General features: G+C 44.8%; 1 gene segment (V, D, J or C); it reads left to right on the top strand.

Moving 5' to 3' along the window:
- Positions 1-14,660, top strand: part of LOC136627977 (Ig lambda-1 chain V regions MOPC 104E/RPC20/J558/S104-like) — an 884,291-nt gene that overhangs the window by 101,168 nt on the left and 768,463 nt on the right.

Genomic DNA, 14,660 nt, shown 5'->3' with positions numbered 1-14,660 from the left:
CTGTACTCCAGTGACCATGCTTCCTGCACTGTCTGCATTGGTTTCCATCAAGGGGGCGGTCTTGGGGCCCACCCTTGTGTACTTATGAAGGAGGTAGGTTGTTTCGGGCGTTGTTCGGTGGTGGGAGCTATTTAGATTGGATTGCTGCAGCCAACAACTCTGCCATATTTCTCATTGTTTAACAGTCCTTTGTCCCCCACCATTGTGTGGCTGTAACTTTCTTCTAATGTCACTAGCTGCCTGAGCTACATCGATGAGTTAAACATACATTGTTTTCAGCTTTGGAGGGGTCAAAGGGGGTATACAATCTATGCGCTTCACACAATGAGTGTTGATTTTCCGGTTCAAAAGATTGGAACTGGTATAAGGAGATATACAGCACAACAACACACAAGGGAATGCATAACACATAGAACATTGCTTATTCATACTATATATGTCCAGCCATCTCTCCAGACCTCCAGAATAACTCACTGTTTACTCTACTGGCCAACACGGTACCAACCCCCTTTTTTCATATCACAAGAACACAGAAGCATCATGACTAGAGCACATACAAGGGTGTCAGGCTACAAGCTAAAGCTTGTTAGAGGCACTGATATACCCAGCTCAGTTATCTCACACTTGTGGCATTTATTCCTAGAACTACAAGTCCCAGCCCACAATCTAACCCCTTCCTCTTTCTTTGTTCTACCTCTGGCCATAGAGACTACTGTAAGAAGGTAGTGGTTTTTCCTCGACTCTAAAGGAGACGCCATATTTTGGGTGCAGCTTTTTCACTACTCTCAATCATCTTTATGCAACATTCCTTTGCATATTTTAATACATAGTGCTTTCATTTTAACAATCTGTATCCATCAATTCAACGTACTGAAGCATATGCTGACTTTTCCAAGCAATTCTAAATCAAGGCTGCATTCTTGTGGGCAAGTTGATAATAGCTTCTGCAATTCTATTTCACACAAATATTTTAACCTTTTGTTGTCCAATTTCACATTACTAACTTTACAGTACAGTTTACTGACGTTTTGTAGCATGCATTCAAGCTGTGATTGTGAGATTGCACTTGTCTGTTATGGGTTACTTTCTCTATACCAAAACATGTAAAACTTGCGGTGCTACATAAATGTGAATTAACCAAATGGTTAGCCACATTTTAGCTGCCAGTTTACCTTTTGCTATATATTGTAGATGATCTGATATTCTGATGCTCAATTTACGTGTAGTGCATCCAATATTTTGTAGCTTACATGCCGTACAACCTGCCATTTAAACAACTCCTCTTGACTTGCAATTTATATATGATTTGATTGGATATACTGTACTAATATTGTCACTTCCAAACTCCTTTACACTTCTTGGTGCAAATTTTCACATAGGGCACTGTAATTGCATGCATCTGTAAAAGCCATTGTTTTTTGCCAATTAATGTTTGTCTGTTTATTAATATTCCTGTTTGGATTATCTCTATTTTTCTTAAACATGTAATCAACTGATTTTGCCCTTCTGCACACACATCTGGTACCTGACTCCAATATAGATTTTAATTTTGGATCTTGTTTTAAAATGGCTAGGTTGTTTAAAAAAATTGACCTGTGTAAATTGTCTGCTAAAAGGGGTTGAAGAAGTGATACATTCTTTGCTTTTGGATCTGTCTATATTCCTTTGATTTAAACTAATTTCTCTTGTTTGTCTAGAAGCTGCTATTTTTTTGCCCGTTGTAGAATACGTGTTCTGTATCCCCTCTTCCTCAACCTATTACAGATTTCTTTTTCTGTGTGTTGATAATCTTAGAGTGCAATTGCGCTTTGCCCTCAATAACTCTCCCAATGGAATTGCTTGTATGGTTTGCATCGGATGGCAACTTGATGAGCATAAAATCGTGTTGCCAGCATCTTTTTTTCTATATAATAGACTGGTGATAGACCCACCCTGACTGTTTTCCTTAATGAGAATATCCAAAAAAGGGATCTGTTTGTAATCAAAATCCATAGTAAAATCCAGATTGCAATCATTTTCATTAATGTAGGTTAGAAAACTGGCTAATTTGATCTTATTGTTTATTTCATATTCATCCCTGTTCATACCATCACTTGTCAAGTGCCATATAATAATTACGTCATCAATATAACGCCCGTACCAACAGATTTTGTCAATAAAGGGGTTATATTGATCATAAATATATATAAATTCCCACTATGACATATACAATATTGCTAAAGAAGGGGGGAATCTTGAGCCCATTGGCGCTCCCACCAATTTTATATATTGTACAGAATTGAACATGAAAACATTATGTGTCAGTAAAAAGTCAGTTGCTTTCATCAAAAAAGCTCTTTCAGAATCATTATATTGTGTATGAGACCTAAGGTGAAATGCAAATGCCTGTAACGCCAAATGGTGTGGGATAGAAGAATAAAGTGCTTTGATTTTGCAAGTTACCCAAGATTTATCCACTCCCCATTTGTATCCTGCCATTGTTTGAATAACTTTATTGCTATTGGCAATATATCCAGGGATTTTTCCTACCACAGGCTGCAATTTCTTATCTAACCAAAAATGCCAAGTCTCTCACATAAGGATCCTCGTCCCGAAACTATTGGGTGCTTGGGAGGTGGAAACACATTTTTATGAGACTTTGGAATTCCATAAATATTTGCAAGAATGGGGTTTTTGGGAACTAGGTAAGCCCTTTCCTTATCACTTAATACCCCCATTGAACCCCCTCTGACAACCAAATCGGACAATGAATGGGCAAATGTCATGGTGGGATCAACCTCTAATTTTCTGTAGGTCTTGTCATCATTCAGTATTTTTTCAACACAAACTATATAATGCATTATCCATTATAGTAATGGTGCCCCCTTTATCTGATTGCTGGATTATTAAATCTGTATCATTAATGAGAGTTTGTAAGTCATGCCTCTGAGACATTGAGATATTGGAACTTTTATATTTGGATACATCTTTCTTTTGACTGGATCTATAAAGATCATTGAGATCTCTTTCCATACTGTTCTGAAAATCATCTACCTATCTTGTTCTAAGATGTTTGGGGTAGAACGAAGGATTAGGAATCTTCATATCTGATGGCATTAGAATTGAATCTGGTATCGTGTTAGTGTCCATCTGTTGTTCTTTTTGTTATTGTTCTAAATCCCAAAGAAAGGCAATATCCCTCATTGTTAAATCTGCATATTTATCATCTTGTTTCACAAGATCATAGCTAGCTGTTCTATTTGACTCATTGATTTTGACTTGTTCACAGAATTGCTTTTTTACTAAGAGGTCCCGTACAAATTTGTTTAAGTCCAGCATAGTGTTAAAAGGGTCAAATGTGCAGTCCGGTACAAAATTCATACCCTTATTTATAATTTCCAATTGCTGGTTAGATAGAAAAGGGGGTGTAAAGAAGATTGTATTGTCCACTAATTCCGAATGGTTGGTCTGCGGCTGGGGTATCTTCTTCTTGGTATATAGTCCCCTCTCGGCGCCTCGTTTTTTGACAATCTCTCCATAGTCTGCACTGTTTGTATTGATTCTACAGATACCTGAGGATCCCCACTGGAGACATCTGATGATACATAAGACATATCTCCATCCCAATCCAAGGAAGAGAATGTGACACTGTTCAGATTACCTGTATGACTTCTCATAGATTGTTTCTTAAAGGGGTTGTCCCGCGCCGAAACGGTTTTTTTTTTTTTCAACCCCCCCCCCCCCCCCCCCCGTTCGGCGCGAGACAACCCCGATGCAGGGGTTAAAAAAGAACACCGGAGAGCGCTTACCTGAATCCCCGCGCTCCGGTGACTTCTTACTTACCTGCGGAAGATGGCCGCCGGGATCTTCTCCCTCCGTGGACCGCAGGGCTTCTGTGCGGTCCATTGCCGATTCCAGCCTCCTGATTGGCTGGAATCGGCACGTGACGGGACGGAGCTACACGGAGCCGGCATCCTGCACGAGCGGCCCCATTCAGAAAAGAAGAGGACCCGGACTGCGCAAGCACGGCTAATTTTGCCATTAGCCGCCGAAAATTAGTCGGCTCCATGGGAACGAGGACGCTAGCAACGGAGCAGGTAAGTGAAAAACTTCTTATAACTTCTGTATGGCTCATAATTAATGCACAATGTACATTACAAAGTGCATTAATATGGCCATACAGAAGTGTATAGACCCACTTGCTGCCGCGTAGCTGCTGCCGGCGGCTCCATTGAAAACAATGGTCTGTCATTTATTCAGCGAGAGCTGCCTGTGATTGGCTGAGTGCCTCAGCCAATCACAATCAGCTCTTTCAGCAGGTGGGGATTTTAAATCCCCACCTGCTGATAAATCAGCACTACAGAGTCGGGGACAGTGGAGAGAAGACACGGCTGAGCCCCTGCAGCTGAAAGGAGGTGAGTATGTATTTTTTTTTTGTTTTTTACACTACTCTTACTGGTTTTTCAGGGAAGGGCTTTAAATATAAATTCAATGACAGGGAGCCGTCAGCAGGATCCTCTACCGCAGCTGTCATGTGTGATAGCTGCGGTAGGGAATTGAAGAATTCCTCTGCTGCATCTGTCACAGATGTGGCAGGTGCAGCAGCAGGGAATTCTTTTTACTTGCGGGGATAAAGGAAACATCTGCCGCATGCGGCTGATGTGTTCTTCATCCCTGCAGGGGACACGGCAGCGGCGGAGAGGTAAGTTTTTTTTTTTCTACCCTAAAATTATTGTTTTTCAGGGAAGGGCTTATATGTAAAGCCCTTCCATGAAAAACAATTCAGGGGTGCCAGCAGACCATTGTCTTCAATTGAGCCGCTGGAAGCAATATGTGGGGAGGAGAGTGGGAAATTTTCCTGAACACCCGAGCACCACGTGGTGCTCTCACGAGTAATGAGTACTTTTGAGTATGCTAATGCTCGGATGAGCATGCTCGCTCATCTCTATTACATACTTATAATTACATTTATACTTAAGTAGTAACAGAAAAATATATATTTAATATGCTTCAGCCTACGGGCTGGTAACAGGGAAACAATAACTTATAAGTCCTCGTACCACAGCATCTCACATTGTTATCAATGGGTCTGGCGGCAGCATCGCCCTACATGCTAGGTGCACGTGGTACGATGTGAGGTCTCACCCATTAAAAACAATGGCAGATACAGTGGAGGATCACCACTTCACCGAAGTGATGCGAGGCTGTTTAGTTACAAAAATGCCTTTACATCCATGGCAAAATAGCATGTTGGCGAGTGCGATATCGAGATGTGATTCACTATTACACAGCTTTACCTTTATGGCATCCATGAATAGAGCAGCACCATGCATGCATGACTACTGCTCCATTCAATCTCTTCCTCACTGCAAGGAGTATAGTGAGCGCACAGTGAGGAAGAGAGGGGGCACAAGACTTCTATTATCCATCCTGTGGCTTGGTGATTAAAGTTGTTTTTGGTAATGCCCCTTTATGTTTTGCTGGCAGCTACTTTGCCATTTTTGCGCCAAACTTACCAAAATGTCACATGCTATTGATAAGTTTTGTTGCTTAAAAAGATGAATGCGATTTCTTCATGTTTCGTATCACATTTCATGTCTTTAAAACCTGGCCAACAGCCACACCCACTTTTCACTACACTTTTAAAAACTAACTTCATTGTGCAAACGGTTCTAATTTCCGGTGTAAATGGATAACAAATGTTTCCTGTAACAGATCAGATACTACTTTGGAGATAAAAGGTGCAAATACATTGATAAATGTGGGCAAGTGTTTACAAATTACATATCATGTAGTTCCTTACTATATGTATTGATTCTTGAGGCCAGTGAACTTTGTTTTTAGGTCAGTTGCACTGCTGTACCTCTATTGATTTGACAGAATATACAATATAATAGCCTGGTCCGGCAGTGTGTGGGACAGGACAGTTCTCCTATAAGGTGAGCAGTGTGGGATGAACAGGAGGCGATGTTTGAAGAAGGGAATATCCTTTTAAATGGTCTTGTGTGGACAGTTTTCATTCGAAAGATGGAGAATCACTTGCACTAGGTGTTGCCTTAACATTTGCATGTACTTGCATGTCATACCTGAAAAGTGGCCCAGAATTGGGCACTACATAATATCATATGTAAAATGGTTTTAATTGTGTATATCCCTTTACATTTTATGATGTTAGACATTGGAGATGTAACTGTCTACTAAAATCTGCTTGACAGCCACCCTGTTCCTCTATAGGCTTTCAGCTGCCCTGTTCTCATTGGCCATTCTACCATATGGCAATAGACAGTAAAGTGACAGAGGAAGCCCGTGATTGGTTGAGGAGTGTCCTGCATGGATTGGTAGATGGGTTCCTGTCAGAAAAATCAGTCTGTTTTAGAGTGTCACATTAGGAGTGAGTGAGTGAGAGAAAGATCAAGTAAAGAGGTATTTACAGTGTGGTGAGAAGGAGAGGTGTAGTGAGTACCAGCAAGGATTACAGATATTGTAACAAGAAAATATATAGAAAGATTTTTTTGCCTGTAATTACATACAGAGAAGAGTACAGATGTGTTTACCTGTAACCGCCTGATAAAGTCTCCAAATAAATTATTTTTTAATTGTTCAACTGTTACCCTGTCTCCTGGAGCACCTTCTCACCCAATACCACCTGCACAGAGCACTACACCACTCTTCAAGGGAAGGGACAGCAACCCCCTTCATCCCCAATTTCTCCCTTTTTTTTACTCATAGCTGGCTTAGAAAATGCTGTGTTCAAACGCATGTCTGCAAGGCCCCATTATAAATAATGGGAGCGTTCTTACGTTCAAAACCTTGTGGTAAAATGTGCATGTGTGAGAGTGGCTTATGAGTATGTCCACAAGGGGCATGTTGTTCGCATAGTAAAATTTACAGACTCCATCACAAAATCTGCATATGTTACATGTGGATATTGGTGAGGATTAGTTGCAGATTTTACCCTCTGATTGAGAGGCGAAAATCTGCAGCATAAACTGATGTGCTGCGAATTTAAAATCCACGGGTCAATTTATGTGGCAGATTTTTTCTATAACATGGGGGCTCCTTCACACAACCATATACGTTCTTATGTTCACCCATATGCACCGTATAATCGCATGAATGAAGTTTTGCCACACTGGACTCTTCCGTAGAAGGTGTGTATTTAAAGCCATTCACGCAGGACGCTGCTGCATAAATGTTAAATAATGCGCAGAAGCGATGGCAGGTAATCAGAATGCCTAATTAGGGCCAACTGTCTTCTTTTCTCAATGTTGTATGCAGGGTAACTCCACCCCCTTCCCCTTTTTTTCCAGCTGTTTGTCTGAATGAAGCCATTGAAATCCAATGCTTCACATGGTCATGTTTTAGGTGCGTTTTTTACGCGAGTAAGTAATGTGAATAAGTACAGTCATGTGAATAAGCCCTAAGATAGGTTTCTTGAAATCTTATCCATTTTGTCTGAACTGTAACATGTTGCATATTTTCAGCACGCAAACGCACGTGATAAAATATGCAGATATACGCCACGTGTGAACATACACTTACTGTAAAATTGTGTACTGTTCATCTATTAATTAAGAAAACAGTAAATTCCACTATTTTTCACCATTTATCTTAGAATATATAGTAATATATTAGTATAGTATTTATAATGTATAAGCAGAAATAAATGATAGTAATTACTAAGGGCTCAGTCACACGCGCGTTCTGACACGTGAATTTGCATGTGCATAACTGAATGAATGAGTGTTGCCTCTGATTGGCTGAGCACAGGGACCAATCAGAGGCAACTCTAAGCTGTCATTCAATAGCTAAGATCTGCCTCTGATTAGTCACAGTGCTCAGCCAATTAGAGGCAGTCCTTTCAGCAGGCGGGGATTTGCTGAAAGCTCCTCATAGCAGTGCAGGAAAAGAGTCGGCTGGACATGGCTGAGTCCCGCAAGCTGCAGAGAGGTGAGTATAGATTTTTTTTTAGGATGGTTTTCAGGCAAGGGCTTATGTTTTAAGTGCAGTGCAGGGCTTGCTGGCAGCCCATTGCTTTCAATGGAGCCGGCTGTATTGCTGGCTCCATTGAATTTAATGGGAGAACATTGCGCTGTGACAGAGGATCGCAATCTTCACTATATGTTCTCAATGGGGTCGTCTGCTGCCGCAGACCCCATAGAGCGCAAGGTGAAACCCCTGGATGTGACAGCATCCAGGGGTTTCACATACACAAAGCACTGGTTTGCCGCAGTTACATGCGTTCTGCGAACCGGTGTCCTATAATTTTCGCCGCAGGCGTTTTTCCGCACGTAAAATTCACTCATGTGACTGCTCACATTGAAAAGCATTGGTTGTAACTAGTGCGATCTTTTTTACATGCGGAAGGCTTCATTCATACCTACACCCTTAAAAATAAAACCTACCCAGGTAATAAGTGTAGACAGCCTTCCGGTCCCTCACGCAGGGCTGCAGTACTATGTAGTCCTGAACACTGACAGAGCATTTCTTCCTGGTAGCAAGCAATTGCTCTGATTGGTTAACCCCTTAATGACGCGGTCACTTTTTCTTTTTCCATTTTCGTTTTTTCCTACCCCCTTCAAAAAAATCGTAACTCCTTTATTTGTCCATCGACGTCACTGTATGAGGGCTTGTTTTTTGCGGGACGAGTTGTATTTTTCAATGGTGCTATTTAAAGTACCATATAATGCACTGAAAAACTTTTAAAAAATTCTAAGTGGAGTAAAATTTAAAAAAACGACATTTCGCCATCTTTTAGTGCGTCTTGTTTCTACGGCGCACAAACGGCAACAAAAGCGACATGATAACTTTATTCTATGGGTCAGTACGATTACTACGATACCAAACTTGTATAGTTTTTTTCCTACTATACTACTCTTTTTTTTTAAAGACATTTAATTTTTTAAAATTATTTTCTGTGGTCATTTTGTGCGCGCAATAACTTTTTTATTTTCCCGTCGACGTAGTTGAGCAAGGGCTCATTTTTTGCGGAATGTCCTGTAGTTTCCGATAGTATTAATTTGGAATACATATGACTTTTTGATCGCTTTTTATTGCGTTTTTTCTGGGAGACAGGGTAACTAAAAAAGTGCATTTCAGGAATTCTTTATTTTTTTTTCAGATGACGTTCACCGTGCGGGAAAAATAATGCACTACTTTGATAGATCGGACTTTTGCGGACGCGGCGATACCAAATACATATTTTTATTTTATGATTTAGATTTTTTAATAATAGATATGGCAAAAGGGGGGTGATTTAAACTTTTATAACTTTTTTTTCAATTAAAAAACTTTATTGATTTTTTTTTAACTTTACTTTGAAGTCATACTGCAATTTAACAGGCAGTCTATCAAGCCACCCCACGGGTCTGGTAAGGCAGCCCTGGGGCCTTTAATTAGGCCCCCGGCTGCCATGACACCTGCACGGTTCCCCCGATCTCACCGCGGGGGGCCGTGCAGGACCCCCGAACATCGTTCGGGGGATTTAAATGCCGCTGTCAGAATTGACAGCGGCATTTAAATGGTTAATAGCCACGAATGGCCGATAGCGGCTATTGCCTGCGGGTGTCAGCTGTTATAAACAGCTGACGCCCACACTGTATGAAGCGAGGTTGCCACGCAACCACTCTTCATAATACCCCGCCGCTCCATGACATACCGGTACGTTAATCGAGCGCTGCATCAGCCAATTAGAGTCGGTGCTCGATTAACCAATCACAGCTATTCAATGATGTCATTCAGTGAATGGCTGTGATTGGTTAATCGAGCGCTAACTCTGATAGCAATGAAAATAATAAAAGTTAAAAAAATAAATAGAGGCTGTTGGACCCCCTGACTATAATAGCATCTGTCAGGTTTCTGACATGATGCCTGGCACTTTATTGAACAAAACAGCATAGCATCAGGGATTTTGTACCTGATCTGCAGATGTGATCAGTGCCTAACATACTGTATATGTATCTCATAACCATTCAGAAAGAGAATACAGCTAGTCCAATGTAACACAACTACATTACCTAAGGATAAAAAGCTTATGACCAGCGGAATGCTGGAATCAAAAACACTAATAAACCTTTAGTACTATGAGCCAAAAATGGTGTGGTCTTCAAAGGGTTAAAGTATAAATACACATGTATAAAGAGCAGATAAATATATGAGAATAGTCTGATGAGTAGAGATGAGCGAACGTACTCGTCCGAGCTTGATATTCGTGCGAATATTAGGGTGTTCGGGATGCTCGTTACTCTTAACGAGCACCACGCGGTGTTCCGGTTACTTTGTTTCCTCTCTGAGACGTTAGCGCGCTTTTCTGGCCAATTGAAAGACAGGGAAGGCATTACAACTTCCCCCTGTGACGTTCAAGCCCTATACCACCCCCCTGCTGTGAGTGGCTGGGGCGATCAGATGTCACCCGAGTATAAAAGTCGGCCCCTCCCGCGGCTCGCCACACATGCCTTGTGAGTTAGCTGAGGGAAAGTACTATCGTGCTGGTGCTGCTGTAGGGAGAGCGTTAGGAGTCAGTGTAGGCTTCAAGAACCCCAAAGGTCCTTCTTAGGGCCACATCTACCTGTGTGCAGGCTGCTGCTAGCAGTGTTTTTTTGTTTTTTTTTCTCAAAATCGGCAGTGCAGAGCATTGCACCCGGTATTAGGGACAGAAGTGGTGCTTAGGCAGGGAGAGTGTTAGGAGTGAGTGTAGCCTTCAAGAACCTCAACGGTCCTTTCTAGGGCCAAATTTAACCATGTGCAGTACTGTGCTGGCTGCTGTTAGCAGTGTTGCATATTTTTTTTTTTTCTAAAAATCGCCTCTGCAGAGCATTGCACCCTCCATTGATACTACAGGGACAGAATTGTGTAGGCAGGGCCACAACACAGTTATTGTTCATTGAATATACGCAGTGGGTCCTTCCCTTTGCAATAAAGGAAAAGAAATTATATTTGGCCAGCCTGTGTCAGTCCTAAGGTCTCCGTGTACGTGTGTGCTGCGTGGACAACGTACAAAAATCAGACGCAACCAGCTACGCTTTACTGCAGGCTTGCGCCATTGTCTTTCCTGACTGGCAAATACCTGCTCTGCTAGAGTTAATAACTCTGCTACACTAAAGTTGTGTGTCACTTTTTCAGGGGCACACTACAGTTCTAAAAGTTATTGTTCATTGAATATACGCAGTGGGGTCTTCCCTTTGCTAAAAAGGACAAAAAATTATATTTGGCCTGCCTGTGTCAGTCCTAAGGTCTCCGTGTACGTGTGTGCTGCGTGGACAACGTACAAAAATCAGACGCAACCAGCTACGGTTTACTGCAGGCTTGCGCCATTGTCTTTCCTGACTGGCAAATACCTGCTCTGCTAGAGTTAATAACTCTGCTACACTATAGTTGTGTGACACTTTTTGAGGGCCACACCACAGATATTAAACTTCTTGTTCATTGAATATACGCAGTGGGGTCTTCCCTTTGCTAAAAAGGACAAAAAATTATATTTGGCCTGCCTGTGTCAGTCCTAAGGTCTGCGTGTACGTGTGTGCTGCGTGTACAACGTACAAAAATCAGACGCAACCAGCTACGCTTTACTGCAGCCTAGCGCCATTGTGTATCCTGACTGGCAAATACCTGCTCTGCTAGAGTTAATAACTCTGCTACACTAAAGTTGTGTGTCACTTTTTCAGGGGCACACTACAGTTCTAAAAGTTATTGTTCATTGAATATACGCAGTGGGTCCTTCCCTTTGCAATAAAGGAAAAGAAATTATATTTGGCCTGCCTGTGTCAGTCCTAAGGTCTCCGTGTACGTGTGTGCTGCGTGGAGAACGTACAAAAATCAGACGCAACCAGCTACGGTTGAGTGCAGCCTTGCGCCAATTTCTTTCCTGCCTGGGAAATCAAATCACTGGTAATACAGCATGCTGAGGGGTAGGGGTAGGCCTAGAGGATGTGGACGCGGCCGAGGACGCGGAGGGCCAAGTGAGGGTGTGGGCACAGGCCGAGCCAGTGCGGTGGCCAGAGGTAGAGGCGGGCCAGACCGAATAATCCACCAACTGTTTCCCAAAGCGCCCCCTCGCGCCATGCCACCCTGCACAGGTCAAGGTGCTCTACGGTGTGGTAGTTTTTCACAGAGACGCCTGACGACCGACAAACAGTGGTGTGCAACCTTTGTCGCGCCAAGATCAGCTGGGGAGGCACCACCAACAGCATGTGCAGGCATATGATGGCCAAGCACCCCACAAGGTGGGACGATGCCCGTTCACCGCCTCCGGTTTGCACCACTGCCTCTCCCCCTGTGCCCCAACCTGCCACTGAGATTCAACCCCCCTCTGAGGACACAGGCACTACCGTCTCCTGGCCTGCACCCACACCATCACCTCCGCTGTCCTCGGCCCCATCCAGCAATGGCTCTCAGCGCAGCGTCCAGACGTCGCTAGTGCCACAGTTTGAGCGCAAGCGCAAGTACGACGCCACGCACCCGCATGCTCAAGCGTTAAACGTGCACATTGCAAAATTGATCAGCCTACAGATGCTGCCGTATAGGCTTGTGGAAACGGAGGCTTTCAAAAGCATGATGGCGGCGGCTGCCCCGCGCTACTCGGTTCCCAGTCGCCACTACTTTTCTCGATGTGCCGTCCCAGCCCTGCACGACCACGTCTCCCGCAACATTGTACGCGCCCTCACCAACGCGGTTACTGCCAAGGTCCACTTAACAACGGACACGTGGACAAGCACAGACGGGCAGTGCCACTATATCTCCCTGACGGCACATTGGGTGAATTTAGTGGAGGCTGGGACAGAGTCAGAGCCTGGGACCACTCACGTCCTACCCACCCCCAGAATTGCGGGCCACAGCTCGGTGGTGGTATCTGCGGCGGTGTATGCTTCCTCCACTAAAGCACCTTCCTCCTCCTCCTCCTCCTACGCAACCTCTGTCTCGCAATCAAGATGTGTCAGCAGTACGTCGCCAGCAGTCGGTGTCACGCGGCGTGGCAGCACAGCGGTGGGCAAGCGTCAGCAGGCCGTGCTGAAACTACTCAGCTTAGGAGAGAAGAGGCACACGGCCCACGAACTGCTGCAGGGTCTGACAGAGCAGACCGACCGCTGGCTTGCGCCGCTGAGCCTCCAACCGGGCATGGTCGTGTGTGACAACGGCCGTAAGCTGGTGGCAGCTCTGCAGCTCGGCAGCCTCACGCACGTGCCATGCCTGGCCCATGTCTTTAATTTGGTGGTTCAGCGCTTTCTGAAAAGCTACCCCCACTTGTCATACCTGCTCGGAAAGGTGCGCCAATTCTGCGCACATTTCCGCAAATCCCACACGCACGCTGCCACCCTGCGGACACTGCAACATAGGTTTAATCTGCCAGTGCACCGACTGCTGTGCGACGTGCCCACACAGTGGAACTCTACGCTCCACATGTTGGCCAGACTCTATGAGCAGCGTAGAGCTATAGTGGAATACCAACTCCAACTTGCGCGGCGCAGTGGGAGTCAGCCTCCTCAATTATTTACAGAAGAGTGGCCCTGGTTGGCAGCCATCTGTCAGGTCCTTGGAGCATTTGAGGAGTCTACCCAGGTGGTCAGCGGCGATGCTGCAATCATTAGCGTCACCATTCCTCTGCTATGCATCTTGAGAAGTTCCCTGCAAAGCATAAAGGCAGATGCTTTGCGCTCGGAAACAGAGCCGGGGGAAGACAGTATGTTGCTGGATAGTCAGAGCACCCGCCTGTCTATATCTCAGCGCGTTGAGGAGGAGGAGGAGGAGCATGAGGAGGATGAGGAGGAGGGGGAAGAGACAGCTTGGCCCACTGCTGAGGGTACAGATGCTGCTGGGCTGTCATCCTTTCAGCGTGTATGGCCTGAGGAGGAGGAAGAGGAGGAGGAGGAGGATCATGAAAGTGATCTTCCTAGTGAGGACAGCCATGTGTTGCGTACAGGTACTCTGGCACACATGGCGGACTTCATGTTAGGATGCCTTTCTCGTGACCCTCGCGTTACACGCATTCTGGCCACTACAGATTACTGGGTGTACACATTGCTCGACCCACGGTATAAGGAGAACTTTTCCACTCTGATTCCCGAAGAGGAAAGGGGTTCGAGAGTGATGCTATACCACAGGGCGCTGGTGGACAAACTGATGGTAAACTTCCCATCAGACAGCGCTAGTGGCAGAAGGCGCAGTTCCGAGGGCCAGGTAGCAGGGGAGGCGCAGAGATCAGGCAGCATGTACAGCGCAGGCAGGGGAACATTCTCCAAGGCCTTTGCCAGCATTATGGCTCCCCAGCAAGACTGTGTCACCGCTCCCCAGTCAAGGCTGAGTCGGCGGGAGCACTGTAAAAGGATGGTGAGGGAGTACGTAGCCGATCGCACGACCGTCCTCCGTGACGCCTCTGCCCCCTACAACTACTGGGTGTCGAAGCTGGACACGTGGCCTGAACTCGCGCTGTATGCCCTGGAGGTGCTTGCTTGTCCTGCGGCTAGTGTCTTGTCAGAGAGTGTGTTTAGTGTGGCTGGGGGAATCATCACGGATAAGCGTACCCACCTGTCAACCGACAGTGCCGACAGGCTTACACTCATCAAGATGAACAAAGCCTGGATTTCCCCAGACTTCTCTTCTCCACCAGCGGACAGCAGCGATACGTAAGCAATACGTATTCTGCACCCGCGGATGGAAGCTACGTTCTCTCTCACCATCCAAAACGG

Source organism: Eleutherodactylus coqui, chromosome 5 (assembly GCF_035609145.1).
Source record: "Eleutherodactylus coqui strain aEleCoq1 chromosome 5, aEleCoq1.hap1, whole genome shotgun sequence".
In the NCBI taxonomy this organism is placed as follows: domain Eukaryota; kingdom Metazoa; phylum Chordata; class Amphibia; order Anura; family Eleutherodactylidae; genus Eleutherodactylus; species Eleutherodactylus coqui.
Note: the sequence above shows the minus strand (reverse complement) of the source record. Positions and strands in the feature narration are given on the sequence as shown.